Source organism: Cervus elaphus, chromosome 33 (assembly GCF_910594005.1).
Source record: "Cervus elaphus chromosome 33, mCerEla1.1, whole genome shotgun sequence".
Taxonomy (NCBI): domain Eukaryota; kingdom Metazoa; phylum Chordata; class Mammalia; order Artiodactyla; family Cervidae; genus Cervus; species Cervus elaphus.
The window spans coordinates 53183959-53208241 of record NC_057847.1 but is presented as its reverse complement, the minus strand read 5'-3'; the positions used below and the strand labels follow the sequence as shown (position 1 = coordinate 53208241).

General features: G+C 36.1%; 1 long non-coding RNA gene across 3 annotated transcripts in view; it reads left to right on the top strand.

Moving 5' to 3' along the window:
- Positions 1-18741, top strand: part of LOC122688379 — a 260981-nt gene extending 242240 nt beyond the window's left edge. For 2 of the 3 annotated variants that reach the window (XR_006339425.1, XR_006339424.1), the window contains 2 exons: positions 15158-15349; positions 17701-18741. This is a non-coding gene — a long non-coding RNA (uncharacterized LOC122688379). The remainder of the gene's footprint in view (positions 1-15157; positions 15350-17700) is intronic. The other variant, XR_006339426.1, reaches the window with a different exon arrangement.
- The last annotated feature ends 5542 nt before the right edge of the window (positions 18742-24283 follow it).

The following is a 24283-nucleotide window of genomic DNA, read 5'->3' as shown; positions in this document are numbered from 1 at the left end:
TTTGAGGAAACTGGCATGGATTTTTTTAAAGAGGACAAAATAGATGAAGTTATGGTTAAAAGGAATGTATGTGTACCAAGGCCTTTGTAATTATATAAATGAGTTTGAGTAATATACTGCATGAAAAGTACCTTGTAGCATTTCCTCTCAATAACATAATTTCCTTAGAAATTAGTTTGAAAGCCATAAAAAGGGCCTGTAATAGAGGAACTATAGAGGTGTCATTTGTAATTAAGACACTTATGTTAATAATAACATATGTACTTCTACAAGTTGCCAGGTGTTGATGTTATTATACATTATAGACTGCAATTTTTAGTATGTTTTGGAAAAGAAAATAAATGTTTTCAAAAAGTTTAATGAAATGAATAGTGGCCAGAAAAGTCAAACTGCTTAAAGCCTTATTGTGCTAATACTAAAAATGGGGTTATTTTTTTTAGGAGATTAGTGCTATCACATTAAAAGTATGGGTTGTCCAAGACTATTGGTGTTATTTAAAAAAAATTTTTTTAAGGTGTTCTGCAAATTTAGGATAAAGTCTTGATGTGGTTCAGTAGCTGGAAACATTGTAAGGAACAATGTTCTGGGCTTTAAATTAGTTGCTAGGAAACTAAGACCAAAGTCAACTTTCACAGTACTGCTGCTGTTCCGCTTTACTGCAACATGTTAATAGAACAGGGTCATTTGCTTCCTGCCTTTGAAGACCTCTGTCCAGAAGGGTCTTTTGCCAAGTCACTGAGATTCATTCCAAAGGGTCAGATGCTGAACACTCAGACTGATGGCATGAACCATGTGATAAAAATGGAGGCAGTATGTGTAGTTGAGATCGTGAATGCAAGGGCTTTTTCTGTCAGCTGCCATGATTGACAATGCTACTTGTTTAAGTTGTTCTTTCCCAGAAGGCTCCTTGAGAATTACTTTGTGGTCCTTACTGACACCTTTAAACTTTCAATAACCATTATTCTTACACTTATTTTTTAATCCTGTCATAACATTTTCCATCAGAATTATATTGATTTTTGTGAAAAATATAATAATCCTCATAATGACTGGATTTCTTCTATTTCTAGCAGAAAAAAAATAAAAGGTATTAAAATGCTTGCACATCTCCCTCAAACTGGTAGTATGCATTTAAAATACTTTTGTAATAATAAATACCACATGGACATATGTAGCCAGTAAAGGGTTTCCGTTTTTATGACACTTGCTTCTCAAAAACAGACATATTCTTTAAAGGAAAAAAAAAAAATTGCCAGCTCTGAATTGATTGACATTTGTTTACTTAACTCTCTCCTTTTGAAAGCCTGCACACCTATTTCAACCTTGAACAGTTTCCAACTGTGGTATACTGGAACATTTTTTCATTTATTAAGTTCAGTGTTGCCAACCCAAACAAAGTATAATCAGCGATGATCCGAGCAGACCAAGCTGTCTAGCACCATACAATGTATCTGCATACTAATTTTCAAATTCCCTCACATTTCCAGAGAACTAATGGGATCATTTTCATTCTGTTACAGCAACTCAACAGTTACTGAATCACCATCTGTGTTTTCGTTAACCTGAATCAGATATGAATTCTGTTATTGCAAGGTAGAGCAGCTTGTTTAATGATTCTTAATCTTTTCTTTAATTAAATCATGCAGCCAACCTGAAAAATCTATCTTAATGCAAATTAGGAGCTTTTTTGGCATTCGCTTACAGTAATGCACTAATAAGGTTAATTTATGAAGGTTCTCTTCCAGTCTGTACAGATGATATTTGTTCACTGCATATTTTTAGCATATTGTCCCTTTTTGTAATATTTTAAGTAATAAAAACATAGCTATTTTTCACTTACACAAATGAGAGATACTGTAAGCAGCACTCTGTTAACCAAAACTAAGTACAAAAAATATAAAGAATTCTAGATAAGAAGAGAATTCATTTTGTTGAGTTTCAAATGCCGGTTCTCTGGAAATAACTGTCTCTCTCTAATCATTTTCTAGTCATTTCCTTTTTTCTTAGATATAGGAAAAGGCAGAGAACTGAATCATTAGAGGAGCACTTACCTTGAACATTTTCTTCCTTTTGGACATGAGTTAGTAATATAAAAAGTAAATAAAATACTATAAAATTATCCTATCAAAACTTTGCAGTTACATACTTACTACAAGTTATATTTTGATAATTTAAAAATACCTCATCTACATGATATTTTCAATTAGGTATTATAATAAATATTTCTTGTAATGCTAAATTCAGTATAAATACACAATCATGGTGCTGGAATAGATTATAAGAAATAGTTCAGGATAAAAACAAATAGCAGCTTGTAAGAGCAGTGGGATTAAAAAAAAAAGTTAATGAAAGAAAGAATAATACCAACTTTACTATTCTAATATTTACAAATGGGGCTTTTCTTTATGAAAGAGTTAGCCACTGTATGAATTAGTCTTCTCTATATCTAGATTTAGCATTTGAATAACACCAAAGATGGTTAATTAAAGAAAGAAAGAAAGTGAAGTCGCTCAGTTGTGTCCGACTCTTTGTGACCCCATGGACTGTTGCCCTACCAGGCTCCTCCGTCCATGGGATTTTCTAGGCAATCCCATGTAGTCTTCTCCATTTCCTTCTCCAGGGCATCTTCCCAACCCAGGAATTGAACCAGGATCTCCCGCATTGTAGGCAGATGCTTTACCATCTGAACCACCAGGGAAGATTAATTAAGGCAGAATACAAATAATCTGCCTAAATTGGTTATGGTAAGCATACGAAATTGAGAGCAACATATATGCTAAGCATATTACACACATATACATGTAGTGATGTGAATAAAACAAGACATAGTTGTCCTTAAAATCTTTAATTATTGGAAGGATTAGTAACTTTGCACTCACAAGGTTTTCGAATGTGACTTCAAGTAGGTGGCAGTATTTTCTGAAGTAGTTATCTTCCTTGCCTGCCTGCCTGTATGCTAAGTCACTTCAGTCATGTCTGACTCTTTGCAACCCCGTGGACTGGAGCCCACCAGATGGGATTCTCCAGGCAAGAATAATGAGTGTTTTGCCATTCCCTCCTCCAGGGGATCTTCCCAACCCAAGGATCAAACCCACATCTCTTACATCTCCTGCACTGGCAGGCAAGGTTTGGCTAATTAGCATGATCGTATACTAGTTAGATGGTTATTCACTAAGGGTGAACTAATCTTTTTAAAGATTACTAATAACGTCTATCCCATGTTACATTTCAAAATATCCTACAGTAGAATGCACCTAACCTATGAAATAAACTGTATAATTGTTTTTTTTGTTTTGACCTCATCTTTCTCCATGATATATAGACTCAATTCCTAAATAGTTGTGTGATGAAATTAGATTTTAATAGCCAACTTGTTTCTTTAGAACATAATTGAGTATAGATTATTTCCAAAAGGAAATTTCCTTATCTGTTATTTAGGTGGAAAATTAAAATTTTTAAAAAATACCTTTTAGGTGATTTCATTATGGAATTCTGTATTACGAGTATGTCCTTCATCCCCCAAAGCACTGGAACATGGTATAAGTAAAAGAGGAGTGCTGTGGCCTTAAACAAAGTAATAAATTGTAATGCAAATCTTGACCTGTGGGTTTATATCTACTAGACTTTGAAAAGATAAAACAAACTGATTAATGAGGTAACAAATATATTATTGCCTTTAACTTCTAAAGTCCAATATGGCTGTTGACTATATTATATCTCTAGGTTAAATTCATTCCAGAGGGAACTGGGCCCAACAGAAAGCACCAGTCATTTAGAGAATCATGATACAGCTTAATTATAATTAGAAGCAAAGCAAGACACTGGTGTTCAATTGCCACTAGCAAATGGGATAAAGTATTTCAAATACTTTGGGTCAGAGATTAGAAGATATATTAAAGATGTTCTTGATGTGAGTGAGATCCTCTTATTTGAAACCAGATGACACAGAAATAGTTTTATCTAGGGAATTTGTAAGTTACATTGCCTTTTTATTTCTTTGAGGCAGAATCTATAAAATACTGAATTATTACCTTACAGTAAAGCTGCTATTTTAAGAATTTTAAACTAATATTGACTGCTGTCAGATCAGTTTCTAGATTTATTGACTTAAGAAGTAAATATAAACTGAGGTGAAGGCGAGGTCAGATCAATATTTGTCTTGTGAATCAATAGATTCTGATATTACCAAAATTGAAGCTCAATAAATGTATGTGGCTGATAGAGAAACAAACTTATCAGAAAGTTTAGTTTTGAAATTTCCTAAGCAAAATTGACTTGCCAGTTTTAAATATGGGATTTTATCATGCCATCAGGGTATACAGAAGAAAGTAATTCTGCATAGTAGCCCTGAGAACTTACACTATATAATGGACATTGGCAATGTTCCTGTGTAGAGTCTTCTCTTGTGTTGCTGGAAGAGGGTGTTTGCTAGACCAGTGTGATCTCTTGGCAAAACTCTGTTAGGCTTTTTGTTGCTTCATTTTGTAGTCCAAGGCCAAATTTGCCTGTTACTCCAGGTATCTCTTGACTTCCTACTTTAACATTCCAGTCCCCTATAATGAAAAGGACATCTTTTAGGGGTGTTAATTCTAGAAGGTCTTGTAGGTCTTCATAGAACCATTCAGTTTCAGCTTTTTCATCATTTCTGGTTGCAGCATAGACTTGGATTACTGTGAGATTGAGTGGGGTGCCTTGGAAATGAACAGAGATCATTCTGTCGTTTTTGAGATTGCACCCAAGTACTGCATTAGTGGCTTAAAACTCAACATTTGGAAAACTAACATCATGGCATCAGGTCCCATCACTTCATGGCAAATAAATGGGGAAACAATGGAAACAGTGACAGGCTTTATTTTGGGGGGCTCCAAAATCACTGCAGATGGTGATTGCACCCATGAAATTAAAAGACGCTTACTCCTTGGAAGAAAAGTTATGACCAACCTAGACAGCATATTAAAAGCAGAGACATTACTTTGCCAACAAAGGTCCATCCAGTCAAAGCTATGGTTTTTCCAGTAGTCATGTAAGGATGTGAGAGTTGGACTATATAGAAAACTGAGCACTGAAGAATTGATGCTTTTGAACTGTGGTGTTTGAGAAGACTCTTGAGAGTCCCTCGGACTGCAAGGAGATCCAACCAGTCCATCCTAAAGGAGATCAGTCCTGAACATTCATTGGAAAGACTGATGCTGGAGCTGAAACTCCAATACTTTGGCTGCCTGATGTGAAGAACTGACTCATTGGAAAAGACCCTGATGTTGAGAAAGATTGAAGGCAGGAGGAGAAGTGGATGACAGAGTATGAGATGGTTGGATGGCATCACTGACTCAGTGGACATGAGTTTGAGCAAGCTCTGGGAGTTGGTGATGGACAGGGAAGCTTGGCGTGCTGCAGTCCATGCGTTCTCAAAGAGTCAGATACGACTGAGTGACTGAACTGATAGACTGGTACCAAATGTTTCTGTCTCCATGAGACACATGTTTTTCAATCATATGTTATTAAAGTTCTTTCCTTGTTTTACCTCTGATTTACCTGCCTCAGAAAGAAAAAAACTGGAGAATGTTTGCTGAAGAGGAATTTTGTTCAAATTTTGATGCAACATCATTTGAAATGTGGTTCCCGAGATGAACTATAACTGCTTGGTTTACTTGTATCTTCATCTTTATAGCACCTGTGAGCTCTAAGGTACCAATATGTCTTAGTCCATTAAGGCTGCTATAACAAAATATCATAGACTGGGTAGCTCATAAAGAATAGAAACTTATTTTTCATGGTTCTGTAGGCTAGAAGTCTGAGGTCAGGGTGCCAGTATAGTTGAGTGAGGGCCCTTTTCCAGGTTGTAGACTTCTCATTGTGTCCTCACAGGATAGAAGTGGGCAAGGGAGCTCTGATTTCTCTTTTATAAGGATATCAATCTCATGACCTAATCACTCCCAAAGCTTTTAAATGACTAATATCATTGCATTGGGCTTTCAACATAGGAATTTAGGGGAAAAATAAACATTCACACTGTAGCACTTGCATACTGTAACACAAAATTTAATTTTTTTAATTTTTATTTTTATACAACTTTAAAGGTTACTTTCCAGCTAGTTATTACAAAATACTGGCTATATTCCCTGTGTTGTACAATACATTGAGCCTTATACCCAAGAGTTTTGTATCTCCCATTTCCCATCCTTATATTGCCCTGCCACTAGTAACTACTAGTTTGTTCTTATATCTGTGCATCTGCTTTCTTGTTATATTCAGTAGTTGTATTTTTTAGGCTCCACATATGAATTATACCATACAGTTTTTTCTTTCTCTTTCTAACTAATTTCACTTAGCCTAATGCCCTCCATCCAAATCTATCCATGCTGCTACAAATGGAAAAATTCAGTTCTTTTATGACTGAGTAGTAGTCCACTGTGTATGTGGAATTTTTATTCATTTGTTCATTCATTTTTATTCATTCACATTTTTATTCATTCATCTGTTGATGGAAGCTTAGGTTGTTTCCACATCTTGGCAATTGTAAGTAATGCTTCTATGAACACTGGAATGCATGTGTCTTTTCAAATTCATGTTGTTTATTATTTTTTCAAATATATACTCAGGAGTGGAATTTCTAGGTCTTATGGTACCCAGAGCCTTGGCAGCTCACACAGTAAAGAATCTGCCTACCTATGCAGGAGATTTGACTTCAACCTCTGGGTTGGAAGGATCCCCTGGAGAAGGCAATGGAAAACCACTCCATATTCTTGCCTGGAGAATTCCACGGACAGAGGAGCCTGGTGGGCTATAGTCCATGGAGTCGCAAAGAGTCTGGCATGACTGAGCAACTGAACATGCATGCATGGTAGTTCTATCTATATTTTTTTAGAAAATTCCATCCTGGTTTTTCCACAGTGACTGCACCGATTTACGCTTCTACCAGCAGTGTACAAGGGTTCTCTGTTTCCAAGTAGTTGTCAACATTTGTTATTTGTGTTCTTTTTTATGATAGTCATTATGACAGGTGCGAGTTGATATCTACTGTGGTTTTCATTTGCATTTCCCTGATGATTAGTGATGAGCATCTTTTCATGTGCCTGAAAGCATGAGCATCTTTTTATCTTAATTTCCACTTTAGAGAAAAATGTCTATTCAATTCTAGGTTCAACTGAATTGTTTATTTTTTGATATTAAGTTATATAAGCTGTTTATGTATTTTGAATATCAATACCTTGTTTGCATCATTTGGAATTATTTTCTCCCATTTGCTCTGTTGTTTTTTTTCATTTTCTCAGTGGTTTCCTTTTCTGTAAAAAGCTTGTACAGTTTTTCATTATTTTAATACTTTAATTTTACTGGAGTATAGTTGGTTCATAGTGTTGTTAACTTCAGGTATGCAGCAAAGTAATTCAGTTATATATGTACATATATTCAATGTTTTATAGATTATTTTCTTATATAGGATATCACAGCATACTGAGTATAGTTCCCTGTGCTATACAGCAGGTCCTTGCTGGTTATCTGTCTTACAAGTAGGAGTGTGTGTGTACGTGTGTGTTCATCTAAAGCTCCTGATTTATCCCTCCCCTGCCACATTTACACTTTAAGTGGAAATTTGGTGACTTTAAGTTTGCTTTCAATATCTCTCTGTCTGTTTATATTTTGTAAATAAGTTCATTTGTATCTTTTTAAAAATTAGATTCCACATATAAGTGGTATTTGTCTTCGTATCTGACTTCAGTTAGTATGATAATATCTTGGTCTATCCAAATTGCTGCAAATGGGATTATTTCATTTGTATGGCTGAGTAATATTCCATTGTATGTGTGTGTGTGTATATATATAATGTAAATCATCAGGCTTCCCAGGCGGTGCGATGCTAAAGAATCCACCTGCTAATGCAGGAGACACAAGAGACATGGGTTCGATCCTTGGGTCAGGAAGATCCTCTGGAGGAGGAAATGGCAACCTACTCCAGTATTCTTGCCTGGAAAATTCCATGGACAAAGCAACCTGGCAGGCTACAGTCCATGGAGTCACAAAGAATTGGACATGACCGAGCAACTGAGCACACACACACAAATATTAATATACCTCATCTTCTTTATCCATTCCTCTGTTGATATTTCGTTTACGTCTATGCTTTGTCTGTTGTGATGCAGTGAACATTGGGGTGTGTGTATCTTTTCAGATTATGGTTTTGGTTTTCTCCAGATATATGACCAAGAGTGAGACTACTGAATCATAGGAATAGCTCTGAATTTAGTTTAAGCAAGTTTCATCCTGTTCTCCATAATGGCTATACCAATTTACATTCTTCCCAACAGTGTAAGGGGAGCAGCTCCCTTTTCTTCACACCCCTTCCAGCCATTTATTGTTGGTAGACTTTTGGTAAAGGCCCTTCTGACTGGTGTGAGGTGATACCTCATTGCAGTTTTTATTTGCATTTCTGATAATTAGTGATGTTGAGCATTGTCTCATGTGCCTCTTGGCCATCTGGATTTCTTCTATGGAGAAATGTCAATTTAACTCCTCTGCCCATTTTTTGATGAGGCTATTTGTTTTTTGGATATTGAGTTATGTTAATTGTTTATTCTGGAGATTAATCCCTTCTCAGCCCCTTAATTTTCAGCTATTTATTCCCATTCTGTTGGTTTCCTTTTCATTTTGTTTGTGGTTTCCTTTGCTGCACAGAAACTTTAAATTTAATTATGTCCCATCTGGTTTTTTTTTGTTTGTTTTCATTTTTATTATTCTAGGAGGTAGATCTAAAAAGATCTTGCTGCAATTTATGTTAAAGAGGGTTCTTGTGTTTTCCTCTGAGTCTTATAGTGTCCTGGCTTGCATTTAATTCTTTGATCCTTTTTGAGTTTATTCTTATGTAGAGTGTTAGAGAATGTTCTTTTTTTTTTTTTTTTTTTCTTTAACATATCACAGTTTTCCCAGCACTACTTACTGGAGATACTTTTATCCATTTTATATTCTTGCAACTTTTGTTGTAGATTATTAACCAGAAACATGAGTTTATTTGGGACCATTCTGTCCTGTTCCATTGATCTATATTTCTTTTTTTGTGCCAGTACCATACTTTTATGATTACCATAGCTTTGAAGTGTAGTCTAAAGTCAGAGAGGCTGATTCCTCCTGCTCAGCTTTTCTTTCTCAGGACTGTCTTGGCTCTTTAGGGTCTTTTGTGTTTCCATGTAAATTTAAATTTTTTTTGTTCTACTTCTGTGAAAATGCCATTGGTAATTTGCTAGAGGCTGCATTGAATCTGTAGATTGCCTTGGATAATGTAGTCATTTTAACAATATTGATTTTTCTAATTCAAGAACCTGGAATATCCTTCCATCTATGTCATCTTTTGATTTCTTTCATCAACATCTTATAGTTTTCAAAGTACAGGTCTTTTGTCTTCTTAGGTAGGTTTATTCCTAGTTATTTTATGCTTTTTAATGTGATGGCAAATGAGATTATTAATTTCTCTTTATGATCTTTTGTTGTTAGTGTATAGGTATATAAGTGATTTCTGTGTATTAATTTTGTATTGTGCAACTTTACTGAATTCATTGGTGAAGTCTAGTAGTTTTTTAGTAGCATCTTAAATTTCTATGTATAGTATTGTGTCATTTGTAAACTGACAGTTTTACTTCTTTTCCAATTTGGTTTTCTTTCTCTTCTGATTGCCAAGGCTAGGAGTTCCAGAACTATATTGAATACAAGTGGCAAGCATGAACATCCCTGTCTTGTTCCTGATCTTTGAGGGAATGGTTTAGGCTTTTAGCCATTGAGAATAATGTTAGCTGTAGGTTTGTCATATATGGCTTTTATTACGTTGAGGTATGGTTCCTCTATTTTAGTTTTTTGGAAAGCTGTTATCAAAATGAGTGTTGAATTTAGTCAAAAGCTATTTCTGCCTCTGTTGAGATAATCAAATGATTTTTATTCTTCACCTTGTTAATGTGGCATATCACACTGATTTGTGGCTTTTGCAAAATTCTTGCATCCCTGGGGTTAATCCTACTTGATTATGGTATATGATCCTTTTAATATATTGTTGGATTTGGCTTGCTAGTATTTTGTTGAAGATATTTGCATCTATGTTCACCTATGATATTGGCCTGCAATTTTAACTTTAATTAGGTCCCATTTGTTTATTTTTCATTTACTTTAGGAGACAGATCCAAAAAATATTGCTACAATTTATGGTAAAGACTGTTCTGCCTGTTTTCCTCTAGTTTTGTAATATCTTCACCGCTGTTTAATTAGCAAATCTATTATTCCCTCACAATTCCTGATTTCAGATTCTTGAGTCTTCTCAATCCCTCATGTAAGTTCCAGATAATAAAAGGTTGGTCCAATGTCTATTGAAGGCCACATATGGGTAGGAAAATATAAGTGAAAAATTCACAGAACATATGATCTGTGCCCTTCACACTCTTTATTCATCAAATATGGAATGGCAGCACATCCTAGACACTGAAAAATATTTAGAAAACATTGTGTAGTTAATTAGGGATTGTTAAATTGCAAAACATGTGCATGAGGCCCAGAGATATGAAGGTGGTTACATCAGGGAAGACTGTTGGGGTCCTAAATAAAATGAACAAAGAAAACCCAAGAGAACAGAGAAGAGACGAATCATTGTCTTTATCAGAACACTTTATGAAATGAATATTTTGATTTAGAAAGTTATCACAGAAAAATACTTGCAGACAAATTTACCAAATCTTACATACAAATTCTAAGCTGGAATATGACCTTCATTATTACAGATTGTCACATTTTTCCCAGTCAATAGGAAATTTGTCCTTGTCTCAAATTCTGTATCCTAATGACTAAGCTCTTCTCTTTAGTCATACTTCTTTCAGCTTTTGGAGAACAGAGAATATGATTTATGTATTCATTGTACCACCTTCAGTGCCAAGGAAAATACTTTGTACATAGTAGGCCCTTCTTCAACAAATGTTATTGGTCAAATAAAACTTCAATGAATTTTCATTTCTGTGGTACATCAGTACTGTCTTCAACTAGAATTGGTTGTTAATGTATTCCCCTAAAGTTTCACACCTAGATGTCTATGAGAAAAGATACTGCTGCATTTCTTAGTTAAACTTGTTTTATTTGTATTCTTTTTTCATGCGTTACTAAGGCATTTTGCATATGACTCCAATATAACATATCACAGTTTAAAGAAATATTTATCTGTCTACTTGCTATACTAGATTATGTTTTTCTGAAGAGAATGGACTGTATCTTTTCTTGGCATCTATGGAAGGAAATGTTAGATATTAAGTATTGGTGACTCAATCTTTGTTGAAATAGAATCCTTAAATATAGAAAATTGTGATAAATGAGTTATTATAATGAAACAAATTCTACCAAATGAGGAGGGAAAACTTTTAGGACTGCTTCTTTTTGCTGTGAAGACACCTGCCTAATTTGTGAAAAGTAGGAGGAAGATAGAAGACTGTAAATTCTTTGGTTTTTAACATGTCCTCTAATTTTGTTCCTATTGGCAGATTTTATCAGGTCTTTTGCACATAGCAGATTTACTTTCAAGTATGAAAACAAATTCTCATAGGTTTACAGGCTAAGTGAAAAAATTTTATATTTTAGTGTGAATGCTAGTACTTTGAAGTACATGCTTATCTGAATAATCCAAACATAAACTAATGGGGATTACTTTTTTTTTTTTTTTAAGAATGCAGCAAAGAAGAGACTGGTAAGTGTTAGCAGGTAGAGAGGGGGGACCAGGAAGAAGACAACCATTTCAAGGTATAGAAGTTCATTGGTAACTTGACAGTTAATTGACAACATCGAAATGCTTCTTTGAAACTTAGGAGCTATGCTTTACTCAGATGCGAGGATTATGTTGTTTTTCAAAGTGTGGTGTGAGTAGGGTGACCATATTATCATCCAAACCTAACACTCTCAAGAGTTAAAGGGGGCATTCTTAATATGCTTACCACTAACATTAAGAACGGGTCTCCCTGGTGACTCAGATGGTAAAGAATCTGCCTGCAATGCAAGAGACCTGGGTTCGATCCCCAGGTTGGCAAAATTTCCTGAAGGAGGGCATGGCAACCCACTCCAATTTTCTTGCCTGGAAAATCCCCATGGACAGAGGAGCCTGTCCGGGTGGGCCACAGTCCATGGGGTCACAAAAAGTCAGACACAACTGAACAACTAAGCCCAGCAGAACATTAAGAAGAATCTAGTTCAGTTGGGGTGGATCATCACCCTGGATAGACCACTTGTAATGGTACTATCTAGGGTATTTTAAAATGTGAATTCCAAGCTCTGGTCTAATCTCACTGCATAAGACAGGATCCCTAAATCTGGACTGGGATTCCACTTTCAAATAAGTACCCTAGATGGTACAAATGTACATTTTTATGTTGCAGAAGTTGGAGTTGAAATGATTAGTCAAAAAGGTGAAATTTTACAACCTGCCCCTTCATGCTGTTTACACTTACCAGAGACAATTTTACTCCTAACAACACCTAATATGTCAGACTCATGGTTCAGTAAGATTTGAAAGATTTATGATATAAAATTTTATAATGGGGACATGTATTGACCTACAGATTCCCTATTTTATAATTATGGTCCATAAAATCCGGCTGAGAAAAGATGAATTCTAGCCTTCATACAAATTTAGATGCTTTTGCTATATACCACCAATACCTCCTGGTGACACCCCCTTCCCCCACAAAGAATATCACTCGCAAGCCCTAGAATCCCCAAAACAGTAACTATACAATAGAAAGAGACAAAGTTTCTGCCCCTAAAAAATAAGGAAAAATACAGAATCTTGAAAGCAAGTATTTTAAAATCACAACTTTTAACTGAAAATACTTCAATATCACATTATTTTAACTTAACATACTTTCCAATAGATTCAACTAAGATATCTTTCTCAGAAAATATATATTCTCAAAAAAAGTTTTTCAAAGTCTGTCACTATTGCACATATCACTCACTACAGTGATTTCTTATCCTGTAAAAGGCAGAGCACAACATCAACCAGAACCCAAGAAGAAATAAAATTATATTCAACTTTTCCAAAGCATGACTCTTATTGTGCTTTTTTCTAAAGAATGCTTATCTGCCAAGAAATAAGCAAGGGCAGGGACAACCCACTATAACAAGAGGAAGGTTGTTATTTTAGCATCACTTGTGATATATGCAGATTTCTATATTTAAAATGAAAACATTAAAATTACAGTTTAAATGTTTAAGTATTATTTGACCTAAAATAAAGGAAATAAATTTACCAGTTGTAGTTTCTCAAAGCTGAAAAGACTGTCTCATCTAGAACAAAAAAGGAACCATTTGTTTGATATCATTTTTGATGAATTATTAATTTTATCACAGCTAAGATGACAGCTAATATTAGAACATTGAATTATTAATTTTCAAATGTGCAATAAAAAAGCAGAATAAACATAAACTGAGAAGTGTTTTACATATGGGTTACATTGCTTACATATTCTATTTAAGAAAAATACCAAAGGAAACAGAAGGAATTAAAAATCTTGTCAACACTTCTGATGAATTCGTTTACTCAGTACTTTCTATGCCACTTTAAAATATAAAGCACAAATAACATTACATCCTGTCTGATAATAAATGTTATTATTGAACACTAAAGATATACATTATCCATATTGCAAATCATCTTTGTGTAGTTCCAAGCAGGATAGTTAAATTACAAAGTGCTAATAAGAGTGAGAAACATCTGTGGTCTTAAAGAATTCACCTCTAATCTTTCCAGGATTATTTTATGGAGAGATGAAAATTGTTTCTTCAGAATAGCTTCCAGTTGGTTTTTTAGCCATTATGTTTTGTCATGACAATTATTCCTGTTATTTCATAGAATAAAACTCACAGAGCCTCCGGTCTTCCTCAACTGTTTAAAGTGGTGAAGTTTCAGTCCAAAAGGAAGGATAGTATCTAAACAGCTCTGTCACATTAGGGACCAGCGCCGTGTCCTGTCAAATACCTTTCCATGAACCTCCCCTGAACTCTTGAGCCTTCAAAGCCTTAACACTCGACTTCTGAATAAACAAGTGTTTTCTTGGTATTGGTGTCGTAAGCACTCCAGCAGTGTACAGCAGAATCACTGCTCAGAGCAAAGGGAAAATTATGGAAGATACAGAGGGGAATATAGACTGATGGATATTTTTAGGACATGCTTCCCTGTCAGAAGGAAGAAACCAGTTGTTCATCCCAGAGTTCACAGGGTTTAATCTGGATAAAGGGTAATTTTTTTTATATCCATTAAAACATTTGTTTTAAATTATGCCATTTGTTATTTAGGCACATGGAACAGGGAGTACAAAAAGAAAGATAGTTTCACAGTAGGTAGATTTTTTTTTTTTTTTCTTTTCAGTGAGGTAGGACTCCAGGTAATAAATTTACAGTTTTTGTAATTTAGATAAAAGTGATTTTAGCCAGATATGCTTCTGTGATAATATTCAAATCAATAATTTTAATCACTCTTTTTACACTTCACTATTGCTATACATGCCCCTACTGAAGGTTCTGTGTAACCTGTAAGATTATTTTATCATTTATTCTATCTTGTAATTAAAACATATGCTTTATATATTATAATACATATCAAGTGACAAGCTAATAATCCAGTTCATATGTTAAAGGAGAATTAGCTTCTGCTTTCTAAACCTTCTTACTCTCATCAACTCTATAAAATATTATATATGCATCTGTTTTTTTTTTTAAAGATTAAATAACTTCCCCAATATGGCATAACTGGTAAGAAGCAGAGGTAAAATTCAAATGTGTATCTGTGTGGATTTAAATATTTTTTCAGGTAAGATATCTCCCTTTTGAAAATTCACAATATATGTTAAATTATTAAATTGTCTGAAAACTCAGCATTGTGTAAGTTAACCTAGCATGTGCTACATTGACTTTACATAATTCACTGAGTCCTTTGTAAAAACCCCTGAGCATCGTACTATTACTACACTTTTACTTCAAAGGGGAATGAGACTTGAGAAGTGAAGTAAATTTCTGGTCACTAACAGAACTGGGCTTTGAACTCAGAATGGTGACTCTCAGCTGTGGTTGGGTATTATGCTCATGTGATAGACTATATTGATAAAGGCATGTATAACACAACATTCTAAACTGAAAATATTGAAAATTATAGGCAAGAGACTAATGGGTACTGTGGCTCCTGGATTCATCAGGAAGAAGAGATTTCAGTTGCATCCTTAAACAGAAAGGAGAATTCAATCAACTCCCTTCTAGAATATGGTGGATGCTCCCTTTTCCCTGAAAATACTCATCTTTGAGTCTCAGATCATCCGATTGTCCCACCCAATATCCCTCCCTGTTACAGGTTTGTTTGTTTGTTTGTTTGTTTGACAGATGAACTAGGTTCCTCTATCTCTTTGCTTAAAGGTTTAATTTGTAAGGTGGTTGTCATTTTACCCAATAACACTCCTGACATAATGTCTGAGGATTTCAGTATCCACATAGTCATAGATGATCTTCCTCATACCCTGACCTCTCTATTCCTTGACCGTCTCCCTACCACTGACTTTGGCCCCTGTCTTTTTTCAGTTACCCACTCCTAATGTCCTATGTTATATCTTGCTCTTACCTGTAATTCAGCTCTTTCTAATCAGCTCAAACCCTCTCATTCTTGCAGAACCATGGCATCGTCTTACAGCTGGTTTCTCAGCTCTAACAGTTCTTCAGACTCAACCATCACACCATGTTTTCATTTTTCCTCACTCCCTTAAATCCTAACATATTATCATATGCAACTTAATTCCATGCCCATTATCATAAAAATTCCCTTACGTATACCCTCATTTTGCTTGCCCTCTTTTCTCCTCCTGGCACTTACTTGACAATTCCTCAATCTTAATTTAAACTCAGGTGAGCCCTTAATATTGTCAGGCAGTCACACTACTTTCCTCTAGTGCTTTCATTCTCTCACATTCCTAAATGACTATGACCTTTGTCTCTTTGCTCCATTTCCAACAACTCATCCCCCATCATCACTCACATAGATAACAGCCTTGCTTCCCTATTTTAGTGTGAAATCTGAGCAATCAGAAAAGTACTTCCTGGGACTCCCACTGCCATATTTATTCACCCACTACCTACTCAGTCTTTCCTCTTCTTTCTATGCTCTTGACTAAGGCCAAACCATTAGATCTCATACCTTCTTGTATAATGCAGGATCTCACACCAAAAATTCTCTATTTTATATACTTATTACATTATATATATTCCATTTGGTCTAATGTGTCATTTAAGGCCAGTGTTTCCTTATTGATTTTTCTGAATGGATGATTTGCTTATTGATGTAATTGGTGTATTAAAGTCCCTTACTATTATTGTGATACTATCAATTTCTCCCTGTATATCTGAGACAAGAAGGATAGCATAAATGATCAAGGAATCAATCCAACAAGATATAAAAGAAATGTAACTGTATAACATTATATATTATTATAACATTATTATATATATAAAATAACATATCAAACATAGAAATCTCTGAATATGTAAAACAAATACTAATGGATATATAGGAAGAAATTGACAGCATCTTTCCTCTTTTTAATCATGAACTTTTTCTCTCCATTCTGGATCATTTCTAACAACATACAAACATGCATTTAATCTAAAAAATAAATGCTTCTTTTTATTTTGCCCTCTAACAACTAGTCTGTTTCTCTATTTTTCTTTACAGCAAAATTCACCAAAGAGATGTCTATATTCAGTTTCTCCAGTGTTTCTGTTTCTCTTTTTCTTTGAACCCACTGCCATCAGGCTTTTACACCCATCTTTCTAAAAGAATTGAATGGCAATGACCTTCAGACCTAAATCTGACAACTATTTTTTAGACTCCATTTTATTGAACCTATCTCAGCAGTAGACATAATATTTTCCTAGAAAGACTCTTCATTTGACTTCCAGAGCATCACATCTACTAGTTTTTTTTTCTAACTCAACAGTTGCTTTTCTTCTAATTACTATGTTGATTTTTCATCTTCAAGACTTCTTTTTTAACCTCTATTTGTTTCCATCTAAACTTCAGTGACTTTCTGAAGACTTATGGTTTCTAATACTATAAATAGGCTATACAACACCAAATGTTTATGTCCATCCAAGACCTTTCCCATGTATTACAACTCAATAAATCCAACTGCATAGTAGATACCTATCCTTAAATATCTAATAAGCAAATCAATTTTAACACATCCAAATACAATTCTTCATCATCTCCCAGAAGTCTTGTTCTGCACCTTTTTTCATCTCTAAGTATTTAGTTCTTCCTATTGCCTAGGACAGATATCTTAAAATTGATCTTAATTTCTCCTTTTCTTCTCAGTCCACATTAAATCACAAAGCATATCCTATTAGCACCATATTTAAAATAGATCCTGGTCACAGTCACCCCTATTTCTTAAGATTCTAGTCTCATCCCTATCTGTTCTCACACATATTATCTCTGTAAACTTCAAATTGTTTTTCCTTCCTTTGTGCTTGTTTCCTATGGTAGAAATGGTATATTTATGTGTATGTTTTACTTGAAAGTAAATGCTCAACCAAGGTCTAAATTTCCCAGATCTCTAGCATATAGGTGGAGTCATGTGGATAATTCTAGCCAATACAATGTAAGGTGGTTAATTGTGCAGAACTCATTTCTTATGTTCTCTTTTCCTTCTCCAGAAACCATGAAGACGTTTGCAGGCCACTAGAAGACAATATGGAAAGAATACCGATCCCTCTGTCACTAATTAGAAGAGAGAGATCAAGAAATATATCCGTTCAGAAACATCCACATTGGGTTTTGTTATGATCAATGCATATTTTATGAAGTCCCTGAGATTTGGGGATTCTTTGTTACAACATTTATACTATCTAACTTAGATATCAGATAGTACATCCTATTCTCCACCAAGCTGTCAGAATGAGCCTAATAAAACATAGGTCAAATGACATCACTCTTTTCCTCACTTACTTTATGCAGTCACACAGGCCTCCTAACTGTTCCTGGAATGCACCAACCACTGCTTCATTGAAAGCCTTTTACTCGCTCTTTCCTATGCCTGGAGTGCTCTGCCAATAATTCTTTGTATGTCTATTCCCTTATCTCTTATCACTAGTCAATCTCTTAGTGAAACTTTCCTTGACATACTTATTTAAAATGGAATCTGACTTTCACTCTGACATCTTATGCTGCCCTTACTCTTAGAATTTTCTCCAGAGGAGTTGTTACTATGTCACATACTCAATTCTTTGTTGGGTCTGTTTGACTCCTAGCACTTATAAATGTGTCTAGAACATTTCAGGAACCCAGTAAACATTTGTTAGAGAATGAATTGGCTCAACTAACTCATTACATTTTTCATCTTTTCAAGCATTCAACATATATTCATTCAAAACATGTGGGGTTCTCTGGCCTAGATAACCCTAACCCACTCACATATATACATCTTATCTTCTTAACACACCTGTAGTACAGGTACCAATTTAGGTATCATTTCCTAAAGTCAGAACCTCAGTTTTCTTCTGTTGATGCCTCTCTTCCATTACCTATTATGCTCTGCTCATCTGTTATCACACAAGTTTTCCTATGGTAGTATAAAATCACTTACCTAGAGCCAGACATCCTGGAGTCTGAAGTCAAGTGGGCCTTAGAAAGCATCACTATGAAAAAACATAGTAGAGGTGATGGAATTCCAGCTGAGCTATTTCAAGTCATAAAAGATGATGCTGTTAAATTGGTGTACTCAATATGCCAGCAAATTTAGAAAACTCAGTAGTGGCCACAGGAGTGGAAAAGGTCAGTTTTCATTCCAGTCCCAAAGAAAGGCAGTGCCAAACAATGTTCAAACTACTGCACAATTGCACTGTTGGATCATTGAAAAAGTAAGAAAGTTCCAGAAAGACATCTACTTCTGCTTTATTGACTCTGCCAAAGTCTTTGACTGTGTAGATCACAACAAACTGTGAAAAATTCTTCAAGAGATAGGAATACCAGACCACCTTACCTGTCTCCTGAGAAATCTGAATGCAGTTCAAGAAGCAACAGTTAGAACTGGACATGGAACATGGATTACTTCCATATTGGGAATAGAGTGCGTCAAGGCTCTATACTGTCACCCTGCTTATTTAACCTAATGGCAGAGTACATCATGCAAAATGTAAGACTGGATGAAGCACAAGCTGGAATCAAGATTGCTGGGAGAAATATCAATAACCTCAGATATGCAGATGACACCACCTTTATGACAAAAAGCAAAGAGGAATTAAGGAGCCTCTTGATGAAAGTGAAAGAGGAGAGTGAAAAAGCTGGATTAAAACTCAACATTCAAAAAACTAAGATCATGGCATCCTGTCCCATCACTTCATGGCAAATAAATGGGGAAACAATGGAAACAGTGACAGACTTTATTTTGGGGTGCTCCCAAATCACTGCAGATGGTGACTGCCGCCATGAAATTAAAAGACACTGTCTCCTTGGGTGAAAAGCTATGACCAACCTAGACAGCATATTAAAAAGCAGAGACATTACTTTGCTGACAAAGGTCCATCTAGTCAAAGCTATGGTTTTTCCAGTAGTCATGTATGGATATGAGAGTTGGACTTTAAAGAAAGTTGAGTGCCAGAGAATTGATGCTTTGAACTGTGGTGTTGGAGAAGACTCTTGAGAGTCCCTTGGACTGGAAGGAGATCAAACCAGTCTATCCTAAAAGAAATCAATCCTGAATATTCATTGGAAGGACTGATGCTAAAGCTGAAACTCCAATACTTTGGCCACTTGATGCAAAGCACTGACTCATTTGAAAAGACCCTAATGATGGGAAAGATTGAGGGCAGGAGGCAAAGGGGATGACAGAGGATGATATGGTTGGGTGGCATCACCGACTTGATGGACATGAGTTTGAGCAAACTCTGGGATTTGGTAATAGACAGGAAAGCCTGGCATGCTGCAGTCCATGGGGTCACAAAGAGTTGGACACAAGTGACCAACTGAACTGAACTGATTATAAAATACTCTTTTTGTATTCTCTTTTTGTATGTGCTTCCCTTGTGGCTCAGCTAGTAAAGGCTCCACCTGCAATGTGGGAGACCTGGGTTCGATCCCTGGTTTGGGAAGATTGCTGGAGAAGAGATAGGCTACCAACTCCAGTATTCTGAGCTAGAGAATTCCATGGACTATATAGTTCATGGGGTTGCAAAGAGTCAGACACGACTGAGTGACGTTCATTTCACTTCACTTTCATCTTTTTTGTATTCCCAACTATATTTACTTTCCATGAGAGCAGAGTTTATAACAGTGTTGTTCAGTTTTGCATCTCCTCCATATATTACAGTTTTGGGGTTCATAAATTAAAACTCATTAAACTTTCTTGAGTTAAAAGACAACATTATTGCTTTGGATTTGGCAATTTAGAGATTTCTGATAATCATGGATTATGGTATCATGGTATGAGAAGTAGTAGAAAAACCAGAAGATTGAAAGGTAAGTTTTTACAGTAGAAGCTATCTCCTTTAAGTTTGTATGACCCAAGGCATGACTCAAGGATAATTTTCTGGTACCAAGTAATTATAGTGAGGCAAGGAAGGTATGGGTCAATGTCCTTCAAGAGAGATAGTATTTTAATTTTCCATCTGAATTCATGAGAAGACCCAAAGTATGTATGTCTGTACTTCTAAAGGACAATTTGAACCAATATCAAACCCTGGAAATAATCATTCTGGTACCTCTAACTTTGAAAACTGAGTTGGTTATCCAGATTTGTTTGCGTAGTTGTTCAAAATTATTTTTCAGCAAATATTCACTCTGTCCTTATACTCATCCAACTTAATTTTGTGGTGGGCAGTATGTACTTTCCTACTCTTTGACTTAAATTGGATACTAGAGAGCAGTATGGTGTGACCCTGGAAATATGCTCACACTGTTGGACTTGTGTTCCTACACTTCTGTATTTCAGCATGAAGAGGAAATTTCTTAAATAGGTATTACTACTGGTCCAAAGAAGATGAGAGGTATGTGAAGTAGATCTGAACCCAAACTGTATTGGAGCCAAGTCCAACTGAGCTTAGCCAATATCAGCCCAACCTTACAGACCTGCAGACTTTGACTTAAAACCATCCCAAAACTTGGTGACTTCTAATACATAATTATTATAAAAAAAAAAAAAAAGAACGAATTGATAGAGAACTAACCTCTCCCCTTGACTCTTTCTCAAATACTTTGAAAATAATTGGAGTCAGGACAGAGAAGTTCTACTTTCATAAACCTAATAAAAATACTAGAAATTTTACTGTCCTCTGTGCTAGTCACTCAGGAATAGGAAAAAAATTGGAATAAATCACCTATTGATTCTTTAACTTTTATAAAACCATCTTGGATATGCCTTCAGTAAAATTCTTACAATTTTCAATACATTAAAACAGCCAATGAGGTTTCCACTTAAAATACAAATTCAAGTATTTCCAGTTGTGACCAAAACCCACATGTATCCTTTGTAAGTAGAGATCAACAGAGTGAAACCACTTACTTGGAGCTTATAAATGTTGTCAGTTCCTGAAGCTGCTGGCTGCACTTTGGGAGTTAAGAAATGTTTCAGAATAATAGCTAACTGCATGGAAAATTGAAAACTAAAGACTAAACTTTTCTCAAACATTATGCAGCCTTTGTGAGAGCAGCCTATCATTTATTTCCTCAAATGTATTCAGCACAACATTTTTGCAGCCGAGGTATCTTTGGCCACAAAAGCAGGATGTTATTCTCTTATATCTGCTGCCAGAGGAACTGGAAGAGCAACAGCCTTAAAGGAAGTGTAAACATCTTTCATTTAGCTAAATGGAGTGTGAACTAGAGTTGCTATATTAGAGAAGGAGCCAAATAGACAAACATACATTCATGCACACACACACACACAATCATTTTCTGGCTGTCTCTTTTGAGTCTATGAGAACTCAAACACATAATTCTATCAGTTAGTCTTTCTATACTGTATAAAGCATACTTTATTGGAATTTACTCTTGGTATTCAATTATATTTTAAAATAGTAAACATTTACATAGCTCTTTCTATATGTGAGGCACCAATCCTAGCATTTTCTTAAGTCACAGTATTTTAAAAGTAACTCTGTAAGGAAAATAATTTTATCTTCATATGACTCATAGTGTAACTCCATCACAGAGAACTTAAGTGATTTGCCCAACATCACATAGTACAAAGTGGAAGTGAAATTTGATTCTAGAAACCATGTTCAAAAGTCGGAGAGAAGAGTGGATCAAGATAGTGGAGCAGGAAGACATGGGACTCACCACTGCCTACAGACACATCAAAAATACGTCTACATATGGAATAATTCTCACAGAAAACTGGAAAACTGGTGTAAGAACACCTATATAACCAAAGCTGCAAAAAAAGATTTCCATGAAACAAGGTAGAGTGAAGAAAGGCATAGAGTTGAGACCTGCATCCTGAGAGGCATCTGTAAGGAAGAGTAAGTCCACTCAGGCAGACACTTACCTTGAGTGGGTCAAGACGCAGGCTAAGTGTCCCAATCCTAAGGTCCTACACAGAGGAGATGAACTGCCCTGGCTAGAGAGGCCTGGACTCCACTCATGAACAGTGTCTGAGTGCTGGCTTGTCAACAAACAGGGAATAGAGAACTCTACTGGCGGCTGGCTGCCAGCTTGAGGTATACCCCAATCTCAGTGGGGTTGGGATCTGGGCCCCCAGGTCATGAGAACCTAGAAAAAGACTTGACAGCTATGCAGAGGCAGTTCAGGGGCCTGGGGTGTGGTCCAAAAGGAGCAGCTGTGGCATCACAGGGATGACTGTGAGCAGCAAACCAAGGTTTTCTGCTCCCAACTGAATGGATACTCTGGCCCTACCCACTTCATGGCACAACTTGGCCCTGGATCTGGGGCAGACAAGCCCTGGAAAAACAATCTAGGGATGCAGAAATGGTCCATGGTGTAGAATAGTGGCAACCACTACTGGTGCGTACTCAGACAGCATCTTGGGAACCACCACGTCAGCAAATGAAAGTCCCACTTCCCAGCTGAGCAAATGCTCTGGTGCTGCACACTCCACTGCCACAGCTTGGCGCTGGCTCTGGTACCGACAGGTTTTGGGAGAAGGCTCAATCTAGGGATGCAAAAAGAGGCTTGGGGGCCTGGGGTATGGTCCAGGCAGGGCAGTGCCAAAAATGTTGCTGGTAGCTCTATCAGTGCCAACATGATTGGCACTGACCTCTGATAGCAGAACAGACACATCAGTTCCTTCAGCCACAACATATGACCCCCAGGCTAGGGAATGCTCCTGCCATGCCCACTTCACGCCACAAACAGCTGGGGTAACGATTAACAGGGGGAGAGACCCAATCGTGGGCTGGGTTGCATCTGAGATGAGCTGCAGACACCTATATAGGCAAACAGGTCTGATGCTCCAGCATTCCCATCTTTTGGGGCAAACTATGCACTCAAGATCTTGCTCAATCCTAACATTTAGGGTTTCTGCTCAAGCAACTGGGAAGGAAGCCCTGCCCCTGATAGAGTAGTGACAGCCACAGAGCAGAGAGGAAGTCCCACCTGACACCCTGTGCAGGCTTGAGACCCTCCAACAGCCTCCCCCTCGGTCACGTTGATAGTGGCCAGTACATGCTGAGGAAACAAATGGTTACAGCCCATACAAAACCAACCCTTGCGCCAAAGACCCCGGACACAGTCTACATAGGGATGATCCCACATAAAAATACACCTTCAAGACCACAGTAGACAACTGTTTAAAAAGAGAAATGTATGAAGACAAGAGAAACTTATAAAAACAGAGAAAGTCAAATGAAAAGGCAGAGGAACTATTCCCAATGAAGAGTAAGATAATCTGTTTTATTATTTAGTCTTTCAGGGATTACCAGACATGAGGTAATAAAAATACTAACTGAATTAAGAAAGATTATTGTTATAAATGCAGACCATTATAACAAGAAGCTAGAAATCATGAAAATGACCTGATCAATAATTTATAATTAATTTATAATTAAATAATAATTTAATCAATCATTTAATTTCTGAGATAAAGAACAACAATGTAGAGCAATGAACAGCCAACTGAATGACACAGAAGAATAAATGAATAATCTGGAAGATAGAATAACATAAATCACCCAGTCAAAACAGCACACCAAAAAATGAAAAAAACATGAAAGCAACATATTAGCTCTGTTAGATGATATAAAATGTGCCAACTTGTGCATAATTGGGGTTTCAGAAGGACAGGAA